Source organism: Podarcis liolepis, assembly GCF_965112155.1.
Source record: "Podarcis liolepis genome assembly, chromosome: 6".
NCBI lineage: Eukaryota > Metazoa > Chordata > Lepidosauria > Squamata > Lacertidae > Podarcis > Podarcis liolepis.
In genome coordinates this window covers 25,877,587-25,900,965 of record NC_139559.1, presented here as the reverse complement: position 1 = coordinate 25,900,965, position 23,379 = coordinate 25,877,587, and the positions used below count along the sequence as shown (strand labels likewise).

Below are 23,379 nucleotides of genomic sequence, written 5' to 3'. Positions count from 1 at the left end.
GACATCTGAAGGCGGCCCTGTTTAGGGAAGCTTTTAATGTTTAATAGACTATTGTATTTTAATATTCTGTTGGAAGCCGCCCAGGGTGGCTGGGGAAACCCAGCCAGATGGGTGGGGTATAAATAAATTATTATTATTAGTAGTAGTAGTATTAGTATTATTATTATTGACTGTGTCCACCCTGGGCTTCTGGATGTTGGTGGTTTTTACCCTTCAGTTGTGATCCCGCCTCCCTCGGGGAAAGCAGTAATTGGAGACAAGCTATTGAACAAATGAATTTGTACTTTCCCAAACATGCAGCAGAGCAAATGCCATGGTGATTCCTTATGGATGAAAGGATACTAGTCCATGTCAGGTGTGACCTTGGCTGCGGGGAGGTGGTGACATTTCTTTGCAAAGGGACTGGGCTGAGCATAGACTGCCATAAAATGGCCCCCCAAAAAGCCAAACCAAATGACATCCTTTTCCCCATTCATGACAAAAAATACACAAAAAGCTTAAGTAATGGACAGTTTTTCTCTCTTTGATGCTGCCTCAAGAAGGGTTGCAACCTGGGCAGGGTCTTCTCTCAGTGCTTGATACAGCTTTGTGTGGAATTTGAATGACTTTTGCTAGCAAGAAATGTTTGCCAGCCATGTTTAGGTTGATCCGTAAGCTGCCCCTAAATGGTTTGAAAACTGGTGAGTTAGCCTGCCCAGATTCACCTCCTGTTAAAGGGGTGGATAATTTCAAGTGCAACACTGGACCCCAGTTTTAATAGTAAGATTATTTTATTATTGTTAAGCAAAGGGCTTGGTCCTCACTGCGTCTAGCTCTCTTGAGCCGGTGCTTCTCAAACTATCTGATGCAGCAGACCAGCAATTCTCCCCCTCAGTGTGCCAGGGACCAGTAACCTATTTGTACCATATTAACATGTTAGCTTCGGCCCAAAGCACATTTACTTCACCTTTCAGCTTTAAAAGCCCCCTTTGTGTCAGAAGATAGCTCGTCTATATTCATAAAAAGGACATGGACAATTTCTTAAAAGGTGACGGCTTTCCCCATCATTTTACATAAAGGTAAAGGACCCTGACAGTTAAGTGCAGTCATGAACGACTCTGGGGTTGCAGCGCTCATCTCGCCTTACTGGCCGAGTGAGCTGATGTTTGTCCACAGACAGTTTTTCAAGGGTCATGTGGCCAGCATGACTAAGCCACTTCTGGCGAAACCAGAGCAGCACACAGAAACGCCGTTTACTTTCCTGCCGGAGCGGTACCTATTTATCTACTTGCACTTTGACGTGCTTTTGAACTGCTAGGTTGGCAGAAACTGGGACCAAGCAACAGGAGCTCACCCTGTCGTGAGGATTCAAACCGCTGACCTACCGATCGGCAAGCCCTAGGCTCATTGGTTTACACTGCAGCACCACCCACGTCCCATCATTTTACATATCCTCCTCCTTGAATTAGGGAAGATACAAAGGGTCAACAGTCTCCCCATTTAATAGAGGAAGAGAGAGGAGAGATGAGGGTTGTTCTTGCTGTTTTTGATTATCCTGGATTTAATCGGGAGGCTGTTCTATTTGGATCTGGGTAGTGGGGTAGAAATGATGACCCCATTTTGACACTGTCCTGCATGCATGTTGAAACAAGAAGGAAGAGAGAGGAAGGTGGCAGCAGCAGCGGGATCTGCTGCAGGGTGTGGAGACCTGCACATGTTGGAAGGAGGGCATGGGAAGGAAGGCAACAGCAAGTGATAAAGATTTACAGGGTGTGTAGGCTGGAAACAGAGCAACAGCCAATGGCTCGTTGACTAGCACTAGCCTGCGAACCAACACTCTGAGTGGCACATACACTTTCCTAGGTCACTGCTTCCTCCTTCCTCCAGTAAGAACATTCAGCATTAACTTATTGAGGGGGTGGGGAGCTGAGGATTTCCCCCCCATCACGTACCCAAATTGTTTCATTGAAGAATTATAATCCCTGCACAAGAGTACTTGGTTAAATCTAACCCCCGACCTATTCATTTTGCCCCCTGCAAACAGAGTGGAGAATTTTGGTCTAACCCCAAAACCTGGCCACCCTATTTATTGCAGCTTTAGAGGAGCAGAGAGAGAGAGAGAGAGAGAAACTTGAATGAATAGTCTTGATTTGATTTCAGAATCAATAAGTAGATGACAGAAGGCAGTGGTCCAAGGTCCAATCAAGGCAAGATATTTTGGGGGGAGGGGGGCAGAAGTCCAGGCCCCCATTCATTAGAATGAGCAGAAAGGTTCCCAAACTCAGCAGTTCTCTCTTGCCACATTTTGAAGGACATGAATAAATATGTATTGCCATTTTCAGAGGGGGAGTCTTGTAAGACCATTAAGCTCAGGGTTGTAAAAGTACCTAACTGCACCATGGTCTGAGTGGAAAAGTATTACTTGATAGTATCCCAAATGTTCCGATTGGTTACTACTTATGTAAATCTGTGTAAACAGCTTGAGCTGTCTCTCACACTCTTTCTTAATAGGCATCTCTCTCAAATGTTGTTATATATACACACACACAAAGCTCTTGATCATCTCCTGTCTAGCCTTGGTGGAGTAAATAAATTTCCTCATTCATTAATCATATCCATTAATCTTTCTGCCATTCTGCGGCTTTTCTTGAGCTTCCTTTTGAAAACTGCGCTGCTTCCCTGGTTTAGAAATTATTGGCTTTAAAACAGGATGTAAGCCATGGAATTCTGCATTAATTGCTCTGAACACACACCCTAAATCTAAAACTTCACATTTTACTCTTTCGGCCAAGTATAGAAAACTGGTTGCTGCTGGGGAAAAATAATATAACTGCATATTGTGGTTCCAAGATATTGTTGGACTGTGGAGAGAGAGTGAATCAGTGTTTGATTGTTTTACAAAAGCCATGTGAGCAATATTGAGAAAGGGTCTATGTTGCATTGTCAATGGAGTGAAGATTTCTCAGTCAGTCCTCCACTGTATTCAAACCTAATGCGAACTACCCTTTCCTTAGACAACCACACTTTGATCGGTAAATAGTGGATTTTTTTGGAGTAGTGAATGGTGCAGGTGCCTATTCTACTCTGTTTCAGTGGTCAAGAGAGCATTGTACATTCAGGACCATAATAGACATTAATTTCATGAATGCAGTTATTATGTGTGTCTTTTGCTAGGTCATTAATTTCATGAATGCAGTTACTATGTGTGTCTTTTGCTAGGTCTGGAATAGCTTGAGCGACCTGGAGCCATTGGGTGTAGGGAATTCCCTGCAATGGCCATTGAGAAAAAAACATATTTCTCAATCTGTTATTTGGTTTTCAAGGGAAGCTCTCATTTACACCAGTTGAGGCTTCCCTTGCTGCTGGGGGCGGGGGGCGGGGAATTAATGCTACTCAGGATTCACTGTGGCTAAAGTTTCCATATAAAAAATATGCACAAACGCCATGCCCCATGTAGACCTTCTTGTCTGAGTTTTCACATCCCACATTCAGAATAAACCCAACTTTTCCATAAAGCTTTTGACACGTACCTGTAACCTCTATCTTCTACTGCAACAAAACTTTGGTACCCCACACTCATCTCGTTTACTATTCTTCATCCTCCTTTCTGTTTTGTAATGCATTGTGGATACAGTGTGTTTGCACGCATGTGCACACAGAGAACTCCCATTTCCTCTTTAGTTGTAGAATCATGAAAATTTTCCAAGGTGTATAGACCTAGTTACCTCCTTAGGCTTACAGGGGCATAAAGAAAGCTGAAGGAAAGAAGCAGCCCGCAGGATAGGAAAGGAACTGCCTCGTAGCCAACCACTTTTGTCAAGTTACACCTCCTGGGACTGATTTGCCAGCTGGATCACCCTTTAGGGAAACTTAAAGAGGCTTATTGCAATCTTACCCGAAATCTGTCTTCTCCAATTAGGCAGCTTGCCGTTCCAACTTCTTTCCATGTGCTTGCTTGTTCATCCATGCAGATGGATCTCTACCATTCAGTTCTGTGCACAATCTCTGCATTGCTCAATGACAGAAACATTCTTTCATTCCCCTTCTCATGCGCTGTAGCTTCTTGATGGCTTCTTAATGTATTTTTGGTCTGAGTATTTTATTTTGAAGGTGCTCTCTTGAGCAGGGTTCTGGTCACTTTCTGGGTGATTTGGGCAGGTCTCTTGGGACCTTGGTCAGCAATTATTATTTTTTTGCTGGAGGGTTGCTTTGACAGGGGAGGGAGAGGTGGCAGAGATCAAAGCCCCATGCATCCCAAATGGGCTGCTTTCAGGTTGGGTGAAGCAGGTGGTATCAGCCAGTGGGCAATACCAGGGTCCACTGGTTGCTAACTGAAGAACCACTTGCACAAATATAAGATGGGGGACACCTGGCTTGGCAGTAGTCCATGTGAAAAGGATCTTGGGGTTTTAGTAGACCATGAGTCAACAGCTGCATCTACAGAAGTATAATGTCCTGATCAAGGGAAGTCATAGTCCCACTCTGTTCTGCCTTGGTCAGACCACATCTGGAGTACTATGTCCAATTCTGGGCACCACAATTTAAGAAGGATATTGACAAGCAGGAACATATTGGAGAGAAGGGGTGGGAAGACAACCTTCCACTTAAAAAAAATAAGTACATGGGGCTACACATGTATCTATAAGTGCTTTATAAGTGCTTACCTTTCCATATTCTTAAAAATGCAAATGTACAGGAGGAAAACATGGTACTTAAACTTCACATTCACCTAGACTATGTTATACCTTCAGCCTTAGTACAGATTCACACCATACATTAAAAACACACTCAAAGCACCTGATTTTCCCCCATTGGGTCTTGAGAACCGTGGTTAGTTAAGGATGTTGGGAATTGTAGCTCTGTGAGGAGAAAGCTACAGTTCCCAGGATTATTCAGGGAAAGTCATGCATTTGAAATGTGTGTTGACTTGTGCTTTAAATGTGTGTAGATCTGCCTGCCTGCCTAATAAAATGTATGATATGTTGAACTAGAGCAAGTGACTATTTCATTCTTAATCTTCTCTGAAAAGGTGAGTTCAGAGTGGGGGAATAGGTTTGGTATGCAGAGATAAGGGTTTTGTGTTACAATGCAGCAAACATCCTGGGCAATTTATCCCAGCCCCCCCTTGCCCCTTCTCCTGGAATTACGGAAATGAGTTCAGTAGTTATTTTTCTGTTTACATCTAGAACAGTTTGGCAGAGCTCAGGATTAATGAGGCTAAATGGAGAATGTGAAGCCAGTCTGATAACTTTCCATTTATCGAGGGGAAAGAGCAAGTTTCCCACACTCTCCCCCAGGCAGAGTTTTTGCACCTGAAGCAAGTACTCTATTTGTTTCTGTTGATTCCCATAAGCCTAAGGCTTGAAACAGTGGGCATTAGTGGCAGCGCAGCATGTCAAGTGAAGTGGGATCTACTGGCAGCTTTGCAGTGTGAATGGACAGGTAACTCACGAGTGGGGACTGAATGCATAAGCAATGGCTTTGGGTGGGTAGCAATACTGTTGGGGTAGCAGTGATACACTTATTCCTCAGGCCTCTCTGGGGCTCTGTGTAGGATCCTGGGGAGCACCTCTCAGTTCATGCCAAAGCCTGCAGCAGCCTTTCTCAACCTGTGGGTCCCCAGATGTTGTTGAACTACAACTCCCATCACCCCTAGCTAGCAAGGCCAGAGCTCAGAGATGATGGGAGTTGTAGTCTAACAACATCTGGGGACCCACAGGTTGAGAACCAGGTGCCTTGATCTGCTCCCGGGATGAGCCCAAGCATGCACACACAATTCTGCTGGTGGTTGCCTGTCTTAACATTTATTTTCAGGGGAACCACTGTTGCTTCTTGACTACCTGTTTATTGAGCATTAAATGCAGCATCTGAACTTAGAATGGAATTAAATCGGGAGTAGACAGAGGCAAGAAGTCAGAAGGTCGCTTCTACAAAACCTGTTTATTCAGCACAAATCTTGGTTTGTTTGCACAAAGTTTGCAGGGAAGGTAGAGGGTGTTGGCTGCTCGTTGATCATTCATTCTGGTGTGTTTGCAGGGATGTTGTTTGGCATTGCATCAAGCTGCTGTTATCCCACATTTCCCAGTGCATTTTCCTGTCACTTTCCTTTCTGCGAAAAGTTTCTGGCACAAGAGCCACAAATCCACAACCTGAATTTGTTAATTGCACAACCTGAATTTGTTGGTATGTGATAGAGTCCCACCTGCAAAATGATCAACTGTCTGGAAGCACCCTGTCTTTACCCACCCATAGACTAAGAGCTAAACATGTATTTCTTCCCATCTTACTGAGATGCAAGCACAGATTGGGACCTATGGAAGGTGACACAGAATAACCTGATAAAGCAGGGGTTGCCTCTCTCTCTCTCTCTCTCTCTCTCTCTCTCTCTCTCTCCCTCTCTCTTTTGGATTATTGAACAAGTGTCATTGATGCCACCTCTGGTGACCTCTGCCCCAAGACAGACAGACAGAGAGAGAGAGAGAGAGAGAGAGCATGCTTAAGTTTTCCAAGGGAACTAGGCAAACGGTGAATCAAGTAGAATTAGATTGAGCCTTGAAGCACAGACTGTTCAGCTGAAAGCAAGAAGTGGGGAAGAGTGGAACTCTTCCAACTTCATCCTTCAGTTCTCTCTGCTTTTCAAGGGAGAAAAAGGTAATAACTTTCACAGCCTTGTTACCAAGGGGACAGTGAGTGTGGTGGTGTCAGAAGCTTTTGTGGGCACTGGAGGAAGACCATCAAGGACACCATTGCACCCACAGGCACTATACTGCTGACACTTGCAAATAAAAATAAGGGAGCCCCTTCCTATAAGGGTGCATTTCTTTTGGGCTTCAAAGTGCAGTTCAGGTGCTTGACCTTTTTAACTAGGTTACTGGCTAGAAACCATTCCCTTGAATCCTGGACATGTGTAGGGTGATTGTATTTGTTTATAGTGGTAAGGGAAAATACTATGCACATGCTCAATGACACCTTTATTATTTTAACATTCCACCTTTATTATGTAACATTTTACATTCCAAGCTTCTCTCTCTGGCACTCCAAAACCCCGATGCATTATCGAAAATCAACATGCATTGCATATCAGGCTTAAATGAATGGATATTCTTGGTTAGCTGAGCTGTTAATCGCTTAAAAGCCTAACCGTCAGTTGAATTGAAACGCTTGGTTGATGTTTCTCAATTACCTGCACCTGTGGATCAGCCATTTCAAAACAAAAAGAAAATGTGGAGTTTTCCAGATTTCCTAGAGCCTAGACTGTATATCTGTGTGCATGCAAGTATACATGTGACAGCCCTGATGCCTGACTCCTTTGGTCCCTGCTCAGCACTGGCAAGCATCTCCTGGAAGGCTGGCCAGGATGCTGCCTGCTCTTAGGTGGCAGCAGAGTGAAACTAAACCAGGACCTAGGCAAGGAGGGTTACTGCTCCCCAGATCTATTGCACCTTGTAAAGTAGAGCTGCAGCAGCTGCAGCTGCTGCAGGATTCCTTTTCCTGGGGTTTAAGTGTCATTCCGGTGCCCAGCTCAATTACTCAGGCCATGGATGGGAGCACAGATGAAAGAAGCCGCCTCATTTACAGAGCTCTTTCTGTCTTGCAACATCCTTACCCGTGTGCCAAGGAAAGAAGCGAATTCATAACTCTCCTGCAGGGATGAACATCCTTATTTGTTCCCCAGTGCTGATTATCTTTTATACTGAAGGTCTCTTTAAGTGCTTGCACTAGAGAATCCATATTCTGCGTGATCTTTTTATCCTAGCTTGCTGCTGCTGCGAAGCTTTGCTCAAGCATTGAGCTCATTAAAAAGAAAAGGGAGAAAAAGACTCACGACCCGCATAACATAATTTAGGGTCCTTGGCAGGCATACCTTTATGTTTTGGGAAATCAGACCTTGGACAGTGGCCAGTTGTTGTCAAGTCAGCTGTCAACCAGCACCGATAATTTAATTCACTGCTTAGAGTATGACTAATGGAATGATTTGGGGTTTTTTTTCCTCCCCTAAAAAAGAAAAGTAAAAGCTCAGATGAGAGGGGGCACCTGATTGAAGAAGGAAGCACAGTTAAAAATGTGGAGTTCTGAGAGGTCCAGCCCCATTTAATATAAATAAGACTTAAAATAATATAAATAAGTTCTGAAATGGTGGTTGTGATTCATATTCATCAGGAAAATGCTGTGTAAGATTTTGAAGAAGGCAAGGAAGCCATGTGACCAGTCTATCGCCAGAATGGCCAGATTCAGGGTTTCCCAGAGGCATCTGCATTGCCACTGTTGGAAGTAGGATGTTGGAATGGAGGACCTCTTGGTCAAATCCAGTAGGTATCTAACATTCTTATTGCTCCTGAAATGGTTGTCACTGCAGGATGATCCATATTTCCTCCTAGGCTGAACTTGGGTGAGGGTGGTCAACCTCAGGCCCAGGTGCCAAATGTGGCCCTTCAGTCCATTTTACTTGGCCCTTGGAACACTCCCTTGGCCATGCCCCAGCCCCAGCTAAACTCCTTGCCAGTCTTTCACATCCTCCTTTAGTGCTTTTGCCTAGCAGGATTGCATTCTTGAACTGTGGTGCTTCTTCATGTTTTCTGGATGGATGGGTGTATATGTGTATAAACTTCTGTGTGGCTGGAATGTGTGACCGCCATATACGAAGATGCTCTGTTTATTTCTGTCCTTGGTGTTACGCTCCACTGGCATGCAGCCTCTGGGAGATTCTCCACAAGGGAAAATGGTTTGCGGGCTGAAAAATGTCCCCCACTACTAGGCCTGGGTGATGTATCGATATATCACCCAGAACCAGTTTGAGGGCCAGAGCATGGTTGTACCTTTACACATCTCCCTCTGCTGCTGGCACTTGGAGAAATGAGCTGCATCTACCCCAGCCTGTGAGGAGCTGGGGTGAAACCGCCACCGCTTCTACCAAGGAAGGAGAGGCGGTTTCACTTAGGGGGCTGGGCCCAAGGCAGCTTGTTCCTCCCTCCACTTTTAACATTGCGATGTATTGCTATATCACGATGCTTGGCTGATGGTGATACATTGCGATGTTGAAAAGCTGGTATCACCCAGCCCAGCCTACTACACTTCCTAGGATTGTATCCAATGCTAGTCCTATGCTGAATAGACCTATTGAAATTAACAGACATGGCTATGTTGTATTAATTCCAATGAGTCTACTCTTGGTAGAATTAGCATTGGCTACAGCCTCGGGCTGTGTATATAAACCATATATTTAAAGCACATGACTTCCACAAAGAATCATGGGAAACAGTAGTTTACCCCTCACATGCCCTTAACAAACGACTGTTCCTAGGATTCCTTGGGGGAAAATAATATGCTTCAGATGCATGTTGTGCATGCATCCCAATTCTCCAAAGAGCACAGAAGAGGCAGAGTGGAGGCAGAAATCTAAAATCTTAATTCACTTCCACCCCTCTGTGAGAGCAAGTTGTCCGCTAGGGAGCTCTCCTTGGTGCTGCAACAACTGAGCTGCTTTGCCCTGTGGACTCCTCCTTGACCAGAACAGGACAACATGGGGCTTTGGGAGCTTCTCATTCGCTGCAGTCTTCAAGGTGCTTGTGAAAGTTGCAGGCCGTACAAGGACTGTGAAATCCAACCCGCTGAGGGCGAAGTTGGCACACACATTTTCAGTTGTTATGCCTTCTGGTTTTGGACCAGTTCCCCTGCCTCTGGATCTGTGCTGGTAGCAGCAAGCCAAAGGCACAAGATGTTTCTGTGTAATCATTTGTTACATTGCTGCTGCAGAGAACGAGCATCCAACAATCCTTTAGGAAAATGAAGATGGCAGATCCAACTGAAAAGGAACCAAGATTCAAGGAAGAAGTGTACTTTTTTCCTTTTTCTTTTTGGCTAGGTGAAAGTTTTGAGGGAAGTGAGTGCAGGGAAGAAATGTGGTTAGGGAAGAGACGTGAACATGCAAAAAGACTTTGCTGGAGAACTTGAAAAGGCTTGATGTGGGGGAAGAAAAGTAATCGTTAAATGTCTATTCGCAGCCTCCACTGAAATTTTGAAGCAGATTATCCTGCTTGACATTTCTTGTCTGGTACTGGGGGGAAAGTTAGGCAGAGAAGATTGGGAGGTATCCAGCTAAATAGATCCAGCAGTGCAAGAATTTTCACTGGTGCAACAGAACAACTTTTCCCTCTAATCTCCCTGTGCATCCATCTCCACACTCTCCATGAATCTGCTTTGAAGCATTGGGGAAAACCCCATAACAGATTTATCTGCACAGCCCAAAGTCCTTTTAGTTGGATACCAACCACTGTTTCTAATGGGTGTGTCTACTTCATGTCTTACTAGAACCTTGATATCTAACAGCAGCAGGCAGGTGCAGAAGACAAACTGAGCTTGCTGCCTCTGAGCTGAGGGATTTGTTTTGAGTACCAGAAGTGAACAGAGCTTGCTGTCATGGGTCAGGAGTTTGCTTCACCTGCTGAGCAGCAGCCTGAAGGAGCAGAAGGTGAAGTGACTCCACCGGCTGGTGATCAGCCTTCTTGCCCCTGCTGGGAACTAGCTGGCTTCAGCTTTCTTAAGCAGGGTTTCCAGCCTCAGTTTCTGGAAACGACGTTAATCGTCCCAGGCCAGACCTTGCTGCTGCTTGCTTCTCGTGACCTTGGACTCTCAACTTTCTTGATCTCCGGATCATCCGACTCCATGAACTGAGATACTCCTGACCTTAAGACTAGACTGAACCTTGCATATGGACTCTTGCCTCCAGGCAAGTACCCCCCTGAGACTCAGCTGGTTGGCTTGCTTCTCCCTCCACTGAGCGCTGCCATGGCTGGCAGCACAGGACTAGGACGCTTGCAGTCTACATAAAAATCTATTCCTGGTCCCTGAAAGTTTTCTTCATTTCATCTGTCTAATTGAGGGTAGGAAGTCATTTTGTTGTTGTTACACAAATCAGCGTCGGAAATCCTTCCTGATCTACTGCAAATCCTGATATACTTTTTGCCCACCCTTTTTTTTTTTAAGACTACGTGCTAGAACAGGAAAATTAAAGTGATAATTTTTCACAACATGCTAGTTTTATTATTTGGAAGGAGTTTTAAAGCAGCAGCATTCTGTGTCAAGACAACAGCTTGAATTTTAGAGTCACTGCTCTGAGACACATCACCCATCACTCTCACAAATTCATGTGCAGCTTTTTCTTATATCGAAAAGATTCCTGTGTCAGACGAAGCACGGTGGCCTCAGTAGGACAGTAACTGTGTGTGATCAGAATCTTAAGACCCCTGCTTTCAGACCAAAGGTTTCATCTAGTTCAGTGTCCTCCTTTCCACAGTGACTAGCTATCTGGGCATAAAGACAACAGCCTCCAGCATCTGTTGTCTGGGGGCTGTTGCTTCTGGAGGTTCCATTTAGTGTCATGGCTAATAACAGTGATGCTCCCAATGTCCTCCCAACCAGCAGACTAATGAGATCTACACCCACACAGCTTTAGCAATCCTGTGGCTGCAGCTGCTCCAACAACATGTGAACTAGTTGTGAACATTTGCAAACTCCCCCTCTCAAAACTGCATGCCTGGTAAAAGGGGAAGGGAACCTTCCCCTGACAGGGTTTGTTCTTTTAGGAAAACTGGAATGGTGCTTTCCTCCTTGATTTAGGAAAGTACACTTGAGAAGCCTTCCTTTAGTCTTCATCTCAAGGCACATCTCATAAATCAGTGCTTGGCTTTTGGTCAGCTTGCACCGCTCTCTTGATCTGCAATACGCTGCTTTCTTCTTAATTATAAATCATTGCTTCCAAAGAGCATTGGGAGCTATGGAATTGAAAGACACATTATTAATGTAAGAGATTTCCTATTAGTCATGGTTCTATAGGTTTTGTTTCCAGCTAACTGGCAGTGCCCTTCACCACTGAATAACACTTTTGGCTGAAAGCATTATTACCAGGTCCGCCAGTTTCCCGGTTCATGCGAGTGTGGGAACTTGCAAGTTACAGATTGTCAGGGAACTGACATCGGAGCGAGAGGCGAAGGGGAGGCTCCCAGATGATGCTGGCGAAGGACCCAGCAGCAGGGGGAGAAACAGCCCAGTAGAGGGGGAAGCCAATCAGCGCAACACCGGGGATAAAGGGAGGCAGACGGGGGGAAGTGGAGAGAGGGCTCAGAGACTCTTCATTGGACATCAGTGAGGAGAGCCCAGGTCCTCCGCTACCCACGCCTTCCCTGCGCAGAAGACTCCCGCGCAGTGAGAGGAGGAGGAGACTGGGTGTCAAACAACTTTTATGTTGGAAGAGGTTCAAGAAACGCCCACTGACGGATTCTGCCAGTGACTGAGGCAGCCACCATGAGAAGGGGCTGCGCAGTCAGAAAGTTTTAACAAGGCAAATTAACCGAGAAAGGCACCAGTTTACGCACGAGTAACTCATACCCACTACACAGTTGATTGTACTCCACAGGGGTGACTGTATCGCACCTGCACACACACACACACACAGTTACATAGGGGAAATAGCCAACTGAGACAACTAAGTCTCAATTTGGGCTTAAACAGAAGGGTGCTTAGTTACAGTGCCAAGTGGTGGTTAGAGAGTATAATGGATTTGTGGTTTGAAGTGACAAATGCAGTGTTGGTTGGTTAGAGCAGGTTCATACACAGGCTACCAAAACCCATATTGCCTGGGTCATCAGCTAACTACTACTCCTACTACAACTACTACTACAATAGTTTATTTATATGCCACCCATCTGACTGGGCTGCCCCAGCCACTCTGGCAGCTTCCAACAATTATAAAACCACACTAAAACATCAGACATTGAAAACTTCCCTATAAGGGAAGATGTCTTCTAAAAGTCAGATAGTTGTTTATTTCCTTGACATCTGATGGGAGGGTGTTCCACAAGGCGGGCGCCACTACCGAGAAGGCCCTCTGCCTGGTTGCCTGTAACCTCACTTCTCACAGTAGGGAACTGCCCAAAGGCCTTTGGAGTTGGACCTCAGTGTCTGGGCTGAATGATGGTGGTGGAGACACTCCTTCAGGAATACATGGCTGAAGATGTTTAGAGCAGGGGTCAGCAAACTTTTTCAGCAGGGGGCCGGTCCACTGTCTCTCAGACCTTGTGGGGGGCTGGACTATATTTTGAAGGGAAAAAAAGATGAACGAATTCCTATGCCCCACAGAGATGCATTTTAAATAAAAGGACACATTCTACTCATGTAAAAACACACTGATTCCAGGACCATCCGCGGGCCGGATTTAGAAGGCGATTGGGCCTGATTTGGCCCCCAGGCCTTAGTTTGCCTACCCATGGCATCAAAGGTCAACACCAACACTTTGAATTGTACTCAGAAATGGACCAGGAGCCAATGTTTTTTAGGACCAGTGTTTTAGGACTCAGAAATGGACCAGGAGCCACTGGTCTTTTAGGACCAGTGTTACTGTGACAGAGATATTGCTCACATACTTTCAAGCCTATGTTCTTCATGACTAATCTCTTGGAGGGTTTTGTTTTTGTAAACAAAAAATACAATTTTCAGGGTGTAGCATGTTTTACAGGACACAACATTACAGAGCATGCAGAGGACCTAAAGTGAATGACAAATTTGCAGATACTTGGAGCACTAGCATTGATCCCGTCTTTAGTGCATGGGACACTATGGCGAAATGTGTGTCTACCAATTTGTTGATGCTTCAGTGAGTTGAAGCAGAAGTGTGAACTCAAAGAAGATAGTGGGTAATGTGACAAGAACATCAGCCCTGCAGCATTTGTTAATGTGGTTATGGTTTATTGTTGCAACAGAAAATCAGGGGGGAAACCACTTTAAAAAGTTGTATTCAGTACCAAATTCCTATGTGCTCTTGGAGTGGTTGAATAATACACAGAACTGTTTCAGAAATGCAAGAGAAGGCAGTTGGTACAGTGTCCCTGTCAATGATAACATGTCAGAATTTAGGTAGGGGAACTACATCTCCTACTCATCCACAGTGTCCAAAACTGCCACTATGTGAAAATCTTAAGGAGAGCAATTTGAATCTTTTGTTGTCCTTAACATGCAGACAACATATGAAGAACCTGAGAAAGGGCATGCAGTTGAGTGAAGGTTCTTAAGGGAGTAGATATGGGGGAGTGGTTTAAAGCATGGAAGGGGTGTGTGTGTGTGTGTGTGTGTGTGTGTGTTGAGAGGTCAGACTTTTTGTATTACTTACAAACACGCTGGGAAATGAGATCGTTGGTCACTGAGATTTCTGCAGAGCATGTCTGTAATTCCATTGGTGTAGGAAGGGCAAGCTATGTCAAGTATGCATTCACACAAACCATGCTGAGGTGGGTGTAAAGTAGCTGTGCTACACAGCACACAGACTTCCTGATATATTTCTGCAGCAGCAGCTTTTGCTGCTCATTGATTTTCTTTGGAACCAAGATTGCAGGAGCTGTGCTGCCATGTTTGTTTGTTTGTTTATAGATAAGGAAGATTTAAGGCTAGTTTGGTGTATCCAGTTTAACAAATTTTCAACATGGGGAAGAGCGAGAGCAGGAGTGGAGAATCTGATGTGTCTAACGTAGATGTGGCAGCTATTTTTGTCATCCAAGGAAGCTCAGATTAGCTGCTGATAGTTACAAAGGAACATCCCACTCTGGAAGGTGATAAATTTGCCAGGGTCCTGATGCCAGCTAGAGGTCCACTGATGAAGCTGGAGAGAACCTTCCAAACAAAGACACCACAAGGTCATTCCTCTCCTCTTTCATCTTTAGTTGGATTGTTGTTGTTCTCAGTTGAGATGACCAGATGCTGCATTTCTGAATGAGCCATTTAGAAAAGTTTTGTGTTTCGCATGTGACTTGGCTTGATTGAATGAGTCATCTGGGTAAAGGGCTATCTGGGCATAGGAACCTGCTTTATACTGAGTCAGACCATTGGCCCACCTAGCTCAGTATTAGCTGAACTGACTGGTGTCAAACAGGAGTCTTTTCCAGGCTTCCTGGGAGATTGCGGTGGAGGAATAATGTTTTTAAATATTTTGATCTACAGTATTTTAATTTTAAATTGTATGCTTTTTCCTTCTGTAAGAAATCAGGTTCCTTTGATACAACAAAAAAATATAGTAGACAATGAATATAGTAATGTAAAGGACGCGGGTGGCACTGTGGTCTAAACCAATGAGCCTAGGGCTTGCCGATCAGAAGGTCAGTTGTTCGAATCCCCATGACGGGTGAGCTCCCATTGCTCAGTCCCTGCTCCTGCCAACCTAGCAGTTCGAAAGCACGTCAAAGTGCAAGTAGATAGATAGGTACCACTCTGGTGGGAAGGTAAACGGCATTTCCGTGTGCTGCTCTGGTTTCGCCAGAAGTCATGCTGGCCACATAACCCATAAAAACTGTCTATGGACAAACATTGGCTCCCTCGGCCAGTGAAGAAGAAGAAGAAGAAGAAGAAGAAGAAGAAGAAGAAGAAGAAGAGTTTGGACTTGATATCCCACTTTATCACTACCCTAAGGAGTCTCAAAGCGGCTAACAATCTCCTTTTCCCTTCCTCCCCCACAACAAACACTCTGTGAGATGAGTGAGGCTGAGAGACTTCAGAGAAGTGTGACTAGCCCAAGGTCACCCAGGAGGTGCATGTGGAGGAGCGGGGAATCAAACCTGGGTCACCAGATTATGAGTCCACCACTCTTAACCACTACACCACACTGGCTAGATGAGTGCCACAACCCAAGAGTCCTTCATGACTGGACTTTACTGTCAGGGGTCCTTTACCTTTACCTTTATAGTAATGTATAACAATGACCCAGAACCTTCAGCATCCAAAGCTGTGACCCTTGGCTTGAGCACCCCACACTTTCTGTCCTTCACAATTAAAAGGACCCAGTGATGGTCTCTTCTCCAGAGCTGCTTCAAATCTTGGACAGAGGGAGCCATTCTGGGTTGGCAGCAGTGATGCTTTGTTTTTCCGCAGAAAGTGTTCTATTTTGTAAGTACTTCAGCCCCAGTGAATGGATGCCAGTTGCGAATGCAGTAGTAGGGAGCTTGGCGGCTTCAAGGATTTTAGCTTCAGTGACTTCAAGTGCAGGACTGCTTTGGACATATGATCAGACCCTCTTATGTGATTCTTTTGTTTGGATGTTCCAAGATGCAGCCACAGGGAAGTGGCAGTCATGCTATTCAGGTAGCTTATCAATGGCTTCTATAAATCAAGACTTAAAGCTGACTAGCAGCTTGTAGCTTTCCTTTAGAATGCGGGGAGATTGTTCCTCCCACCCCCACTTCAACTTATTTACACTTTCTGCATGCATCAGAATGATCCTTTGAATAGCCCTTCAGTGTGATGTCAGAGAGGACATCGCACTTTTAATTTTTTCCCCTAAGTTGACAGCCACAAGGAAGCTCAAAACAGGTGTTAATAGCATTTGGACACTCGCCCTTGGTATTTGGCATGGGCTGTTAAGAGCAAGCCAATTACTTAGCCCAGGGATTACAGGGACTCTGATTTCCATTGCCCAGGGCAGGACAGACTGGTTCCAAAACACCTGCTTATAGGTATTGCATGGCGTTTTCCAAAAGGTTCTGGCACTGATAGGAGGAGGCTGTGTGCCAGCCAGCCTTACGCTGGTGCTCAGCAATGCAACCGACAACCTTGAAAGACATTCAGAGGCTTCTTAACTGAAGAAGCTGGGAGGGTCAATCAAATACCATCATCTGGAAATTCAAGACTAAATGGTCATCTTTTGGGAATGTTCTGGCTCTGGTTGCAAGCAGGGGATTGAATCAGGTGGCCTACAAGGCCCCGTCCAACTTTAATTTTACACTTAAAGGGTAAGACCAGATTAACATCATTCTGTATCCTGAGGGATGGTTCTGTAGCAGAATTCTAAACACTTGCCAGATTCTAATTCCCAGGAGTCCTTGGGGTAAGTTATGGCAATTAAAGTGGCAAAAACTTAATTGAGCTTTATAGTGTGGACAGGGCTATGCAGTAGCTGTTACTTCCACCTTACCTTTTGGAGCTATCTGTTATTTCTCCCCCACCTCCACCAATCTTTACTTCCAAATCCCCTTCCTTCCCTCCTTCCCTCCCATCTTTTACTGTCTTACCTTGGCGCTGCTTTAAAGGTCGAAATCATGAATGGATTTCACCTGGCCCAGGCGTGTGCACGGTCAAATTATTGGTTAATGGCATGTTTAAAATGTGTACTTTAACCAGGCTTTTCAAATCAGAGCTTCTTCTAAAAAGGGTATTATGTGCTGATGGCATTTCTGTTGACCGTCTTTGGGCATTTTGGCAGTGTACGGTTTTTGAAAATACCATTTTCTGAACAATAAATGATTAGGTGTTCAGTGGCCATGTTTACTTGCTTAGACACAAATGTCATTTTTATTGAAGCTGTAGTCTTCTGATCAACATTTTCAGGGAAGAAATGTTAACAGGCTGGGAGAAAGCTGTCTGCTTGATTGACTTCCTTCTCCTTGTCCATTTCTGTCCCATCACCTTCCATCATCCAGATTATTTTTACTGGTAGCTAATTCAGTCCTCCACTTGACTGCGTGTAACCCAGAGGAAATGTTTGCTGTTTGTCTTTATCATCTAATCATACCCAGTGTTAGGGTCACAATTTGCTTGGGGCGGGGGGAGTACTAATGATGCTTGTGAGGGGTGATAAGGACAGTCGCTCCAAGTGCAACCTAATTTATAGCCACAAACAGTTATTTGTTGTTTAAAGTAATTGAACATAGCTTAAACATATTTTCTGTTCAGAAAACACGCAGCATGATCTATGCTCATGCAGAGCTCATCCTTTGCATGCAAAAGTTCCCCAGTTTGATTCCCCAGCTTCTTTAGATAGGTCTGGGAGAGGCTGCTGTCTCAAGCTGTGGAAAATTGCTGTCAGGCAGTATAGATCAGGAGTAGGCAACCTAAGGCCCGGCGGCTGGATGCGGTCCAATGGCCTTCTCAGTCGGGCCTGCGGACGGTCCAGGAATCATCGTGTTTTTACATGAGTAGAATGTGTCCTTTTATTTAAAATGCACCTGTGGATTATTTGTGGGGCATAGGATTTTATTTTTTTTTAATCAAAATATAGTCCAGCCCACCACATGGTCTGAGGGACAGTGGACCGGCCAACGGCTGAAAAAGGTTGTTGACCCCTGGGATAGATATTACTTAGCTGCATGGCCTGACTTATCCTGTGTTTGTTTCTAGAACCAAATCCCCCAAATTTAAACGAGCTAGCAGACTTGCAGAGCAAACCTATACATATCACCTCAGAAATAAGTCCTATTTATTTCTTGGGACTTACTACCAGTTAAACCAATACTGGATTGTTGCCTTAGATATGTTTTTCTTTAAGGTGGTAGATGAAAAGTCATAGACTGGCTTGCTTTGAGGCTTCCCTGGGTAGTAGGTTGGGCAGAATTGTACCTTTGCACTCTGCCACTGGCTTTTATGCCTGAGGCTTAACACAACATATATAAGGAATTGAATACTCCAGCTGGGCAGAGAGGGAATTTGTGACACCTGACTCTGACCAGTTGCAGTGGATCAGGATGAGCAAAAAAGCTCTGCCACTGCCAACCTGACTTGCTGTAGAGCACTAGGTGGTAGAAAGTGTCTATATGAGCAGCAAGACCTTGGGATTTCACCACCATTCTCAGTAGTACACAAACAAATGTTAATTGCTCGTTTAACTGTTTTAATTGCTATGCTTTTTAACAAGCTTGTTTTATTGTGAAGTTTAATTAGGTCTGCTTTTAATATTTTGATGAAATTGTTTCATTTGATTTTTAATTACATATGGATATTATAACTGGCAAACTAGTTAGAAATCATTTTGCCCCTAAGTATATAAATTAATATATAAATATAATACATATAGCATACAGTATATAAATTAATAACAATAGCAATTATAATTCCATTCCTCTTTCCTACCAGCTTATAGCAATTACTGCCTGCAGGGATCAATTTCCTTATAAAGAATATTGTTTTTAAACTTTTATATCTATACTTTCAGAAGGTAGAATCTCTGTGTGTGAAGAATTGAGGGCTGGTCCTGAATCTTGTCTGTAGAGTTTACACCATTTCTTTTTCTTTTTCTTCTTCTTTCTCAGGCAATTTCACAACACAATTAAAAGAAACATATATAAAACTATTGCATATTTTAAAATTAGTTGTTATAAAGGTTTTTTTTGGGGGGGTAATACAGTTGCATATTTAAAACAATTGCATATGTTAAAAACAATTTCAAATCCACTAAATATACTAACTGGGATCAAAATATCTACCATATTTTTCGCTCTATAAGATGCACCAGACCACAAGACGCACCTAGTTTTTGGATGAGGAAAACAAGAAAAAATATATTCTGAATCTCAGAAGCCAGAACAGCAAGAGGGATTGCTGCGCAGTGAAAGCAGCAATCCCTCTTGCTGTTCTGGCTTCTGTGATAGCTGCGCAGCCTGCATTCGCTCCATAAGACGCACACACATTTCCCCTTACTTTTTAGGAGGGAAAAAGTGAGTCTTATAGAGCAAAAAATACGGTACTTCCACAGGTTCCAAAAAGACAGAGATGGTGCCTCTCTGGTGTGTAACAGTGGGGAGATCCAAATTGAAGGTACCCACACACTAAGGCCCAATTTTGACAGCACATGGACCTCAAGATAAGCTGTTATCTGCAGGTTGCCCCATGAGGCAGCGGGATGAGGCATCCTCTTCAGGCAGCTGAACCCCAAGAAGAAGAAGGAGGAGGAGTTTGGATTTGATATGCCGCTTTATTACTACCCGAAGGAGTCTCAAAGTGGCTAACATTCTCCTTTCCCTTCCTCCCCCACAACAAACACTCTGTGAGGTGAGTGAGGCTGAGAGACTTCAAAGATTTGTGACTAACCCAAGGTCACCCAGCAGTTGCATGTGGAGGAGCGGAGACGTGAACCCGGTTCACCAGATTACGAGACTACCGCTCTTAACCACCACACTCCAAGAAGCGGTACCCCTACGGCCATCCTGCCCTCCACTGGCAGGAGGGATATCTCACTTGAAATCACAGGAGAATCTGGTGAGATCTCTCTGGGAACTGGCACTATTGCTGCCACGGAAGCCAGGTAAGAGAGACTGAAGCGAGGCAGCCTTTTCCCATTTCACCCCAGGTGGCAAAACAGGACGTGTGATCTGTGCTGCAGAGCACAGTAATCAGATGGGAGTATAAAGGGTTAGAGTATCTTTTAGGCCACCTGGTAGCTAATTGGCGGCCAGTGCAGATCATTCAGTGGTGGTGTAATATCACGGCAATATTCTGCCCTGCTGAGTACTTGAGCCACCCAATTTTTGCATTAGTCACAGCTTTCTGATCAGTTTCAAGTGAAGCTAGAACTTCTGGTAACCCTAGGAGGAACAAAATAATAAAAAATCCTTCCAGTAGCACCATAGAGACCAACTAAGTTTGTTATTGGTACGAGCTTTTGTGTGCATGCACACTTCTTCAGATACACAGGAGGAAGTTAAGCTTTGTAAAGATGTATCAAATTTCTTTATAGACCCGTTGGCCTTATAGACCTGTTGGTTAGCATCCATCTGTCTTGAGAAACAATGGAGTACACCTCATGGGGGGGGGGTGAAGCCAAACCGCTGTGTCAGCACTGAAGTGACCTCCCTGGAGCACAAGCCTTGGTAGTGTGTATAGAGATCCTGGGCTGTCCAGATAAGACCCTGCCCCCTTGGCCTCGCTGATATGGGTCTGAAGTTAGGGAAAGAGCCAGTGTGGTGTAGTGGTGTAGTGGTTAAGAGCGGTAGTCTCATAATCTGGGGAACCGGGTTCGCGTCTCCGCTCCTCCACATGCAGCTGCTGGGTGACCTTGGGCCAGTCACACTTCTCTGAAGTCTCTCAGCCCCACTCACCTCACAGAGTGTTTGTTGTGGGGGGGAAGGGAAAGGAGAATGTTAGCCGCTTTGAGACTCCTTAAAGGGAGTGAAAGGCGGGATATCAAATCCAAACTCTTCTTCTTCTTCTTCTTTATGGAACGAAGGGGGCTGTGGCTTTAAAAGTTTGGGAACCTCTGCATTAGCACAATCTGTATCTCCACACATTGCAAGGAGGGATAAAAGAAGAAAAATAAAAACAAGTGTCACATTTGAGGGTGCAGGTACTAGTGCTGAGGATACCAGGGCTATTCCCCCCTCCCACTTGCATGTTACCCAGAGCTGTGCATTGAAATCTTGTGAGCTGAGGTTAGATGTTAGCAGACAACTGCCCTGTCCTTTCGCTGCTGTTTCCCTGCCACCTTCCTTTTCAGCTTCTGGTTTTTGGATGAGGTTTTTGTTGTTGTTGCTGCAAGCCCTGCAAGCCTGCCTTACCGTAAAATGGCCTCACGTCCACCCACCCACCGCCCCCCTCCTCTCTCTCATTCACTTTGCCCTTTGAGGTCGATATTATTCTTCCTTCCACACTTCTTCTGGTTGCGCTTCATGGCTTGCAGGATGTTCTCGGCACATCACAAGAAGCGGAAGTGCTGAGCTCATGGAAACAGATCTGAGCTTGTAGAGAGGAGAAACACACTCTCCTTTGGGGGGGGGAGCAAACGAGCGCAGATGCAATGCTTTGTGAACTACAGTGGCCTCTGCTGCTTCACAGGTAAGTGAACATTGTGCCTGTGCTATAATTAGACTGACCAGTTTGTGCAAAAACCGAAACCGGCAACTGTATTTCTCTCTCTCTCCCTCGATTTTGGAAAGGAAACTAGGTCATTTCTGAAAATGGGCAGCCTGAGCGGTGGAACAGAGGTATGCACTGGGTTTCTGAACCGTGTCATGTGCTAATTAATGACTTGGGCCAAAGTCAGAATGCAACTAGCCGGTTGCCTTTCCCTGGAGTTTTGCATGCAGGCGATTCTTTCAGATCCTTATTGCTGCACTTAGTAGCAACTGCTGTATTTAGTCCATAGAAGGAATCAAACATGATGTGGGAGAACTGTGCTGGGATCCACACAGTGCTGTGTTTGAAAGCAGAAGGAAAACTTTACGATGGGATTGGGGGTGCCTACCTTTAGGCAGCGGGAGGTGAGCACATCTGGCAGTTGATTTGGTGTGTCATGAAAGGAGTGCACATTGTTTGTATCCTGTTTTTAGCAAGGGAGGGTGATCTCTTTGGGCAAACGGGGCCCAGCTTCGTCAACCTCAGTCAGCCCCTAGCCAGTCTCCACTTACCTGCCTTCTTACTAACAACTACAGTGGTACCTTGGGTTAAAAACTTAATTCGTTCCAGAGGTCTGTTCTTAACCTGAAACTGTTCTTAACCTGAAGCACCACTTTAGCTAATGGGGCCTCCCGCTGCCGCCGCGCCACCAGAGCACTCTTCTCATCCTGAAGGAAAGTTCTTATCCTGAGGTACTATTTCTGGGTTAGCAGAGTCTGTAACCTGAAGCGTATGTAACCTGAAGCGTGTGTAACCTGAGGTACCACTGTACTTTTCAACTTCCTCCTCCCTAGTGTCATCTGCACAAAGGAAGATGGGGACAAAACTATAATGAGTTGCCTCTGCCAGTCATTGGCTCTGGCAGAGTTCGCTCCACCTACTGTTGTCCATCCTGCCTAATGGGCTCCAGCCACCACTGCTGCCAACTCACAAAAGCTGGGGGTCAGAAAGTGCCATGCCACCATTTTGTGACTTGCTCCCTTACCACCTGCCACCATTTTGTGACTGGTGGACCTCCTTAATTTTCAGGGTAGTCCCTGGATGTAGAAACTTTGAACAACCTGGGAACCTGCTGCAGGGTCTCCAAACTTCCTCTCCTTTGGTGCACGGCTTCCCTCTCTCTGTTTCCTGTGGATTGCTAACTGCAGTTTGTCACTTTGGACAGCAAACTACCGTTAACATTGAACAGGTAATAGAGAGGAAAGCTCTGTGCAAAGGGGAGTCCATGGTGCATTTGCAGGAGGTTCTTCAGAACTGAGCTGAAAAGGCAGAACTTTGAGGATGAGGGGAAAAAAACAGTGGAAATACAGAGCAATGGTTGCAGGCTACTTATTTAAATTAGCAGGCGCAATTATGTACTGTGAAATGCAATTAGTGTGAAAAGCGGGGAATATACACAAGCTATAAGTAGTCATGTTGGTCTATTGGAGAGCGAAAAAGCCATTCCCCAAACGGTAGCAGTAATGCCTTTTATTAGGATTGACTAAAATGTAACAAGTCGTGAACAAGCTTGAGGTCCTCAGGAACTTATCTCTCTCTCCCCCTCCCCCTTGTTGTTATGTGTAATATCCAGCATTGAAGCCTCCCAAGACTGCACAATGTTAATTAATTTGTATTCACTTTCCTTAGTGCAAGGGGGGAGGGGGAGTTGGTGGGGGGGAATAATTACAAATATATTGCCTTCAACAGGAAAGGACACATTTTCCAGGTGACCGGTTTGCCAAGCATTCACCCAGATTTGTCTGCGGGGAGCTTTAATGTTTA

General features: G+C 44.9%; 1 protein-coding gene across 3 annotated transcripts in view; it reads left to right on the top strand.

Annotated features, from left to right (window-relative positions):
- The window catches only part of PPP1R16B (protein phosphatase 1 regulatory subunit 16B), a 113,652-nt gene that overhangs the window by 10,919 nt on the left and 79,354 nt on the right, over positions 1 to 23,379 (top strand). The window contains exon 1 of one of the 3 annotated variants that reach the window (XM_083508091.1): positions 21,536 to 21,555. The exons of the other annotated variants lie outside the window; for them this stretch is intronic. The gene's annotated coding sequence lies outside the window, so the exon portion shown is untranslated. Of the gene's footprint in view, positions 1 to 21,535; positions 21,556 to 23,379 lie in introns of those variants that run through there. 3 annotated transcript variants of the gene reach the window in all.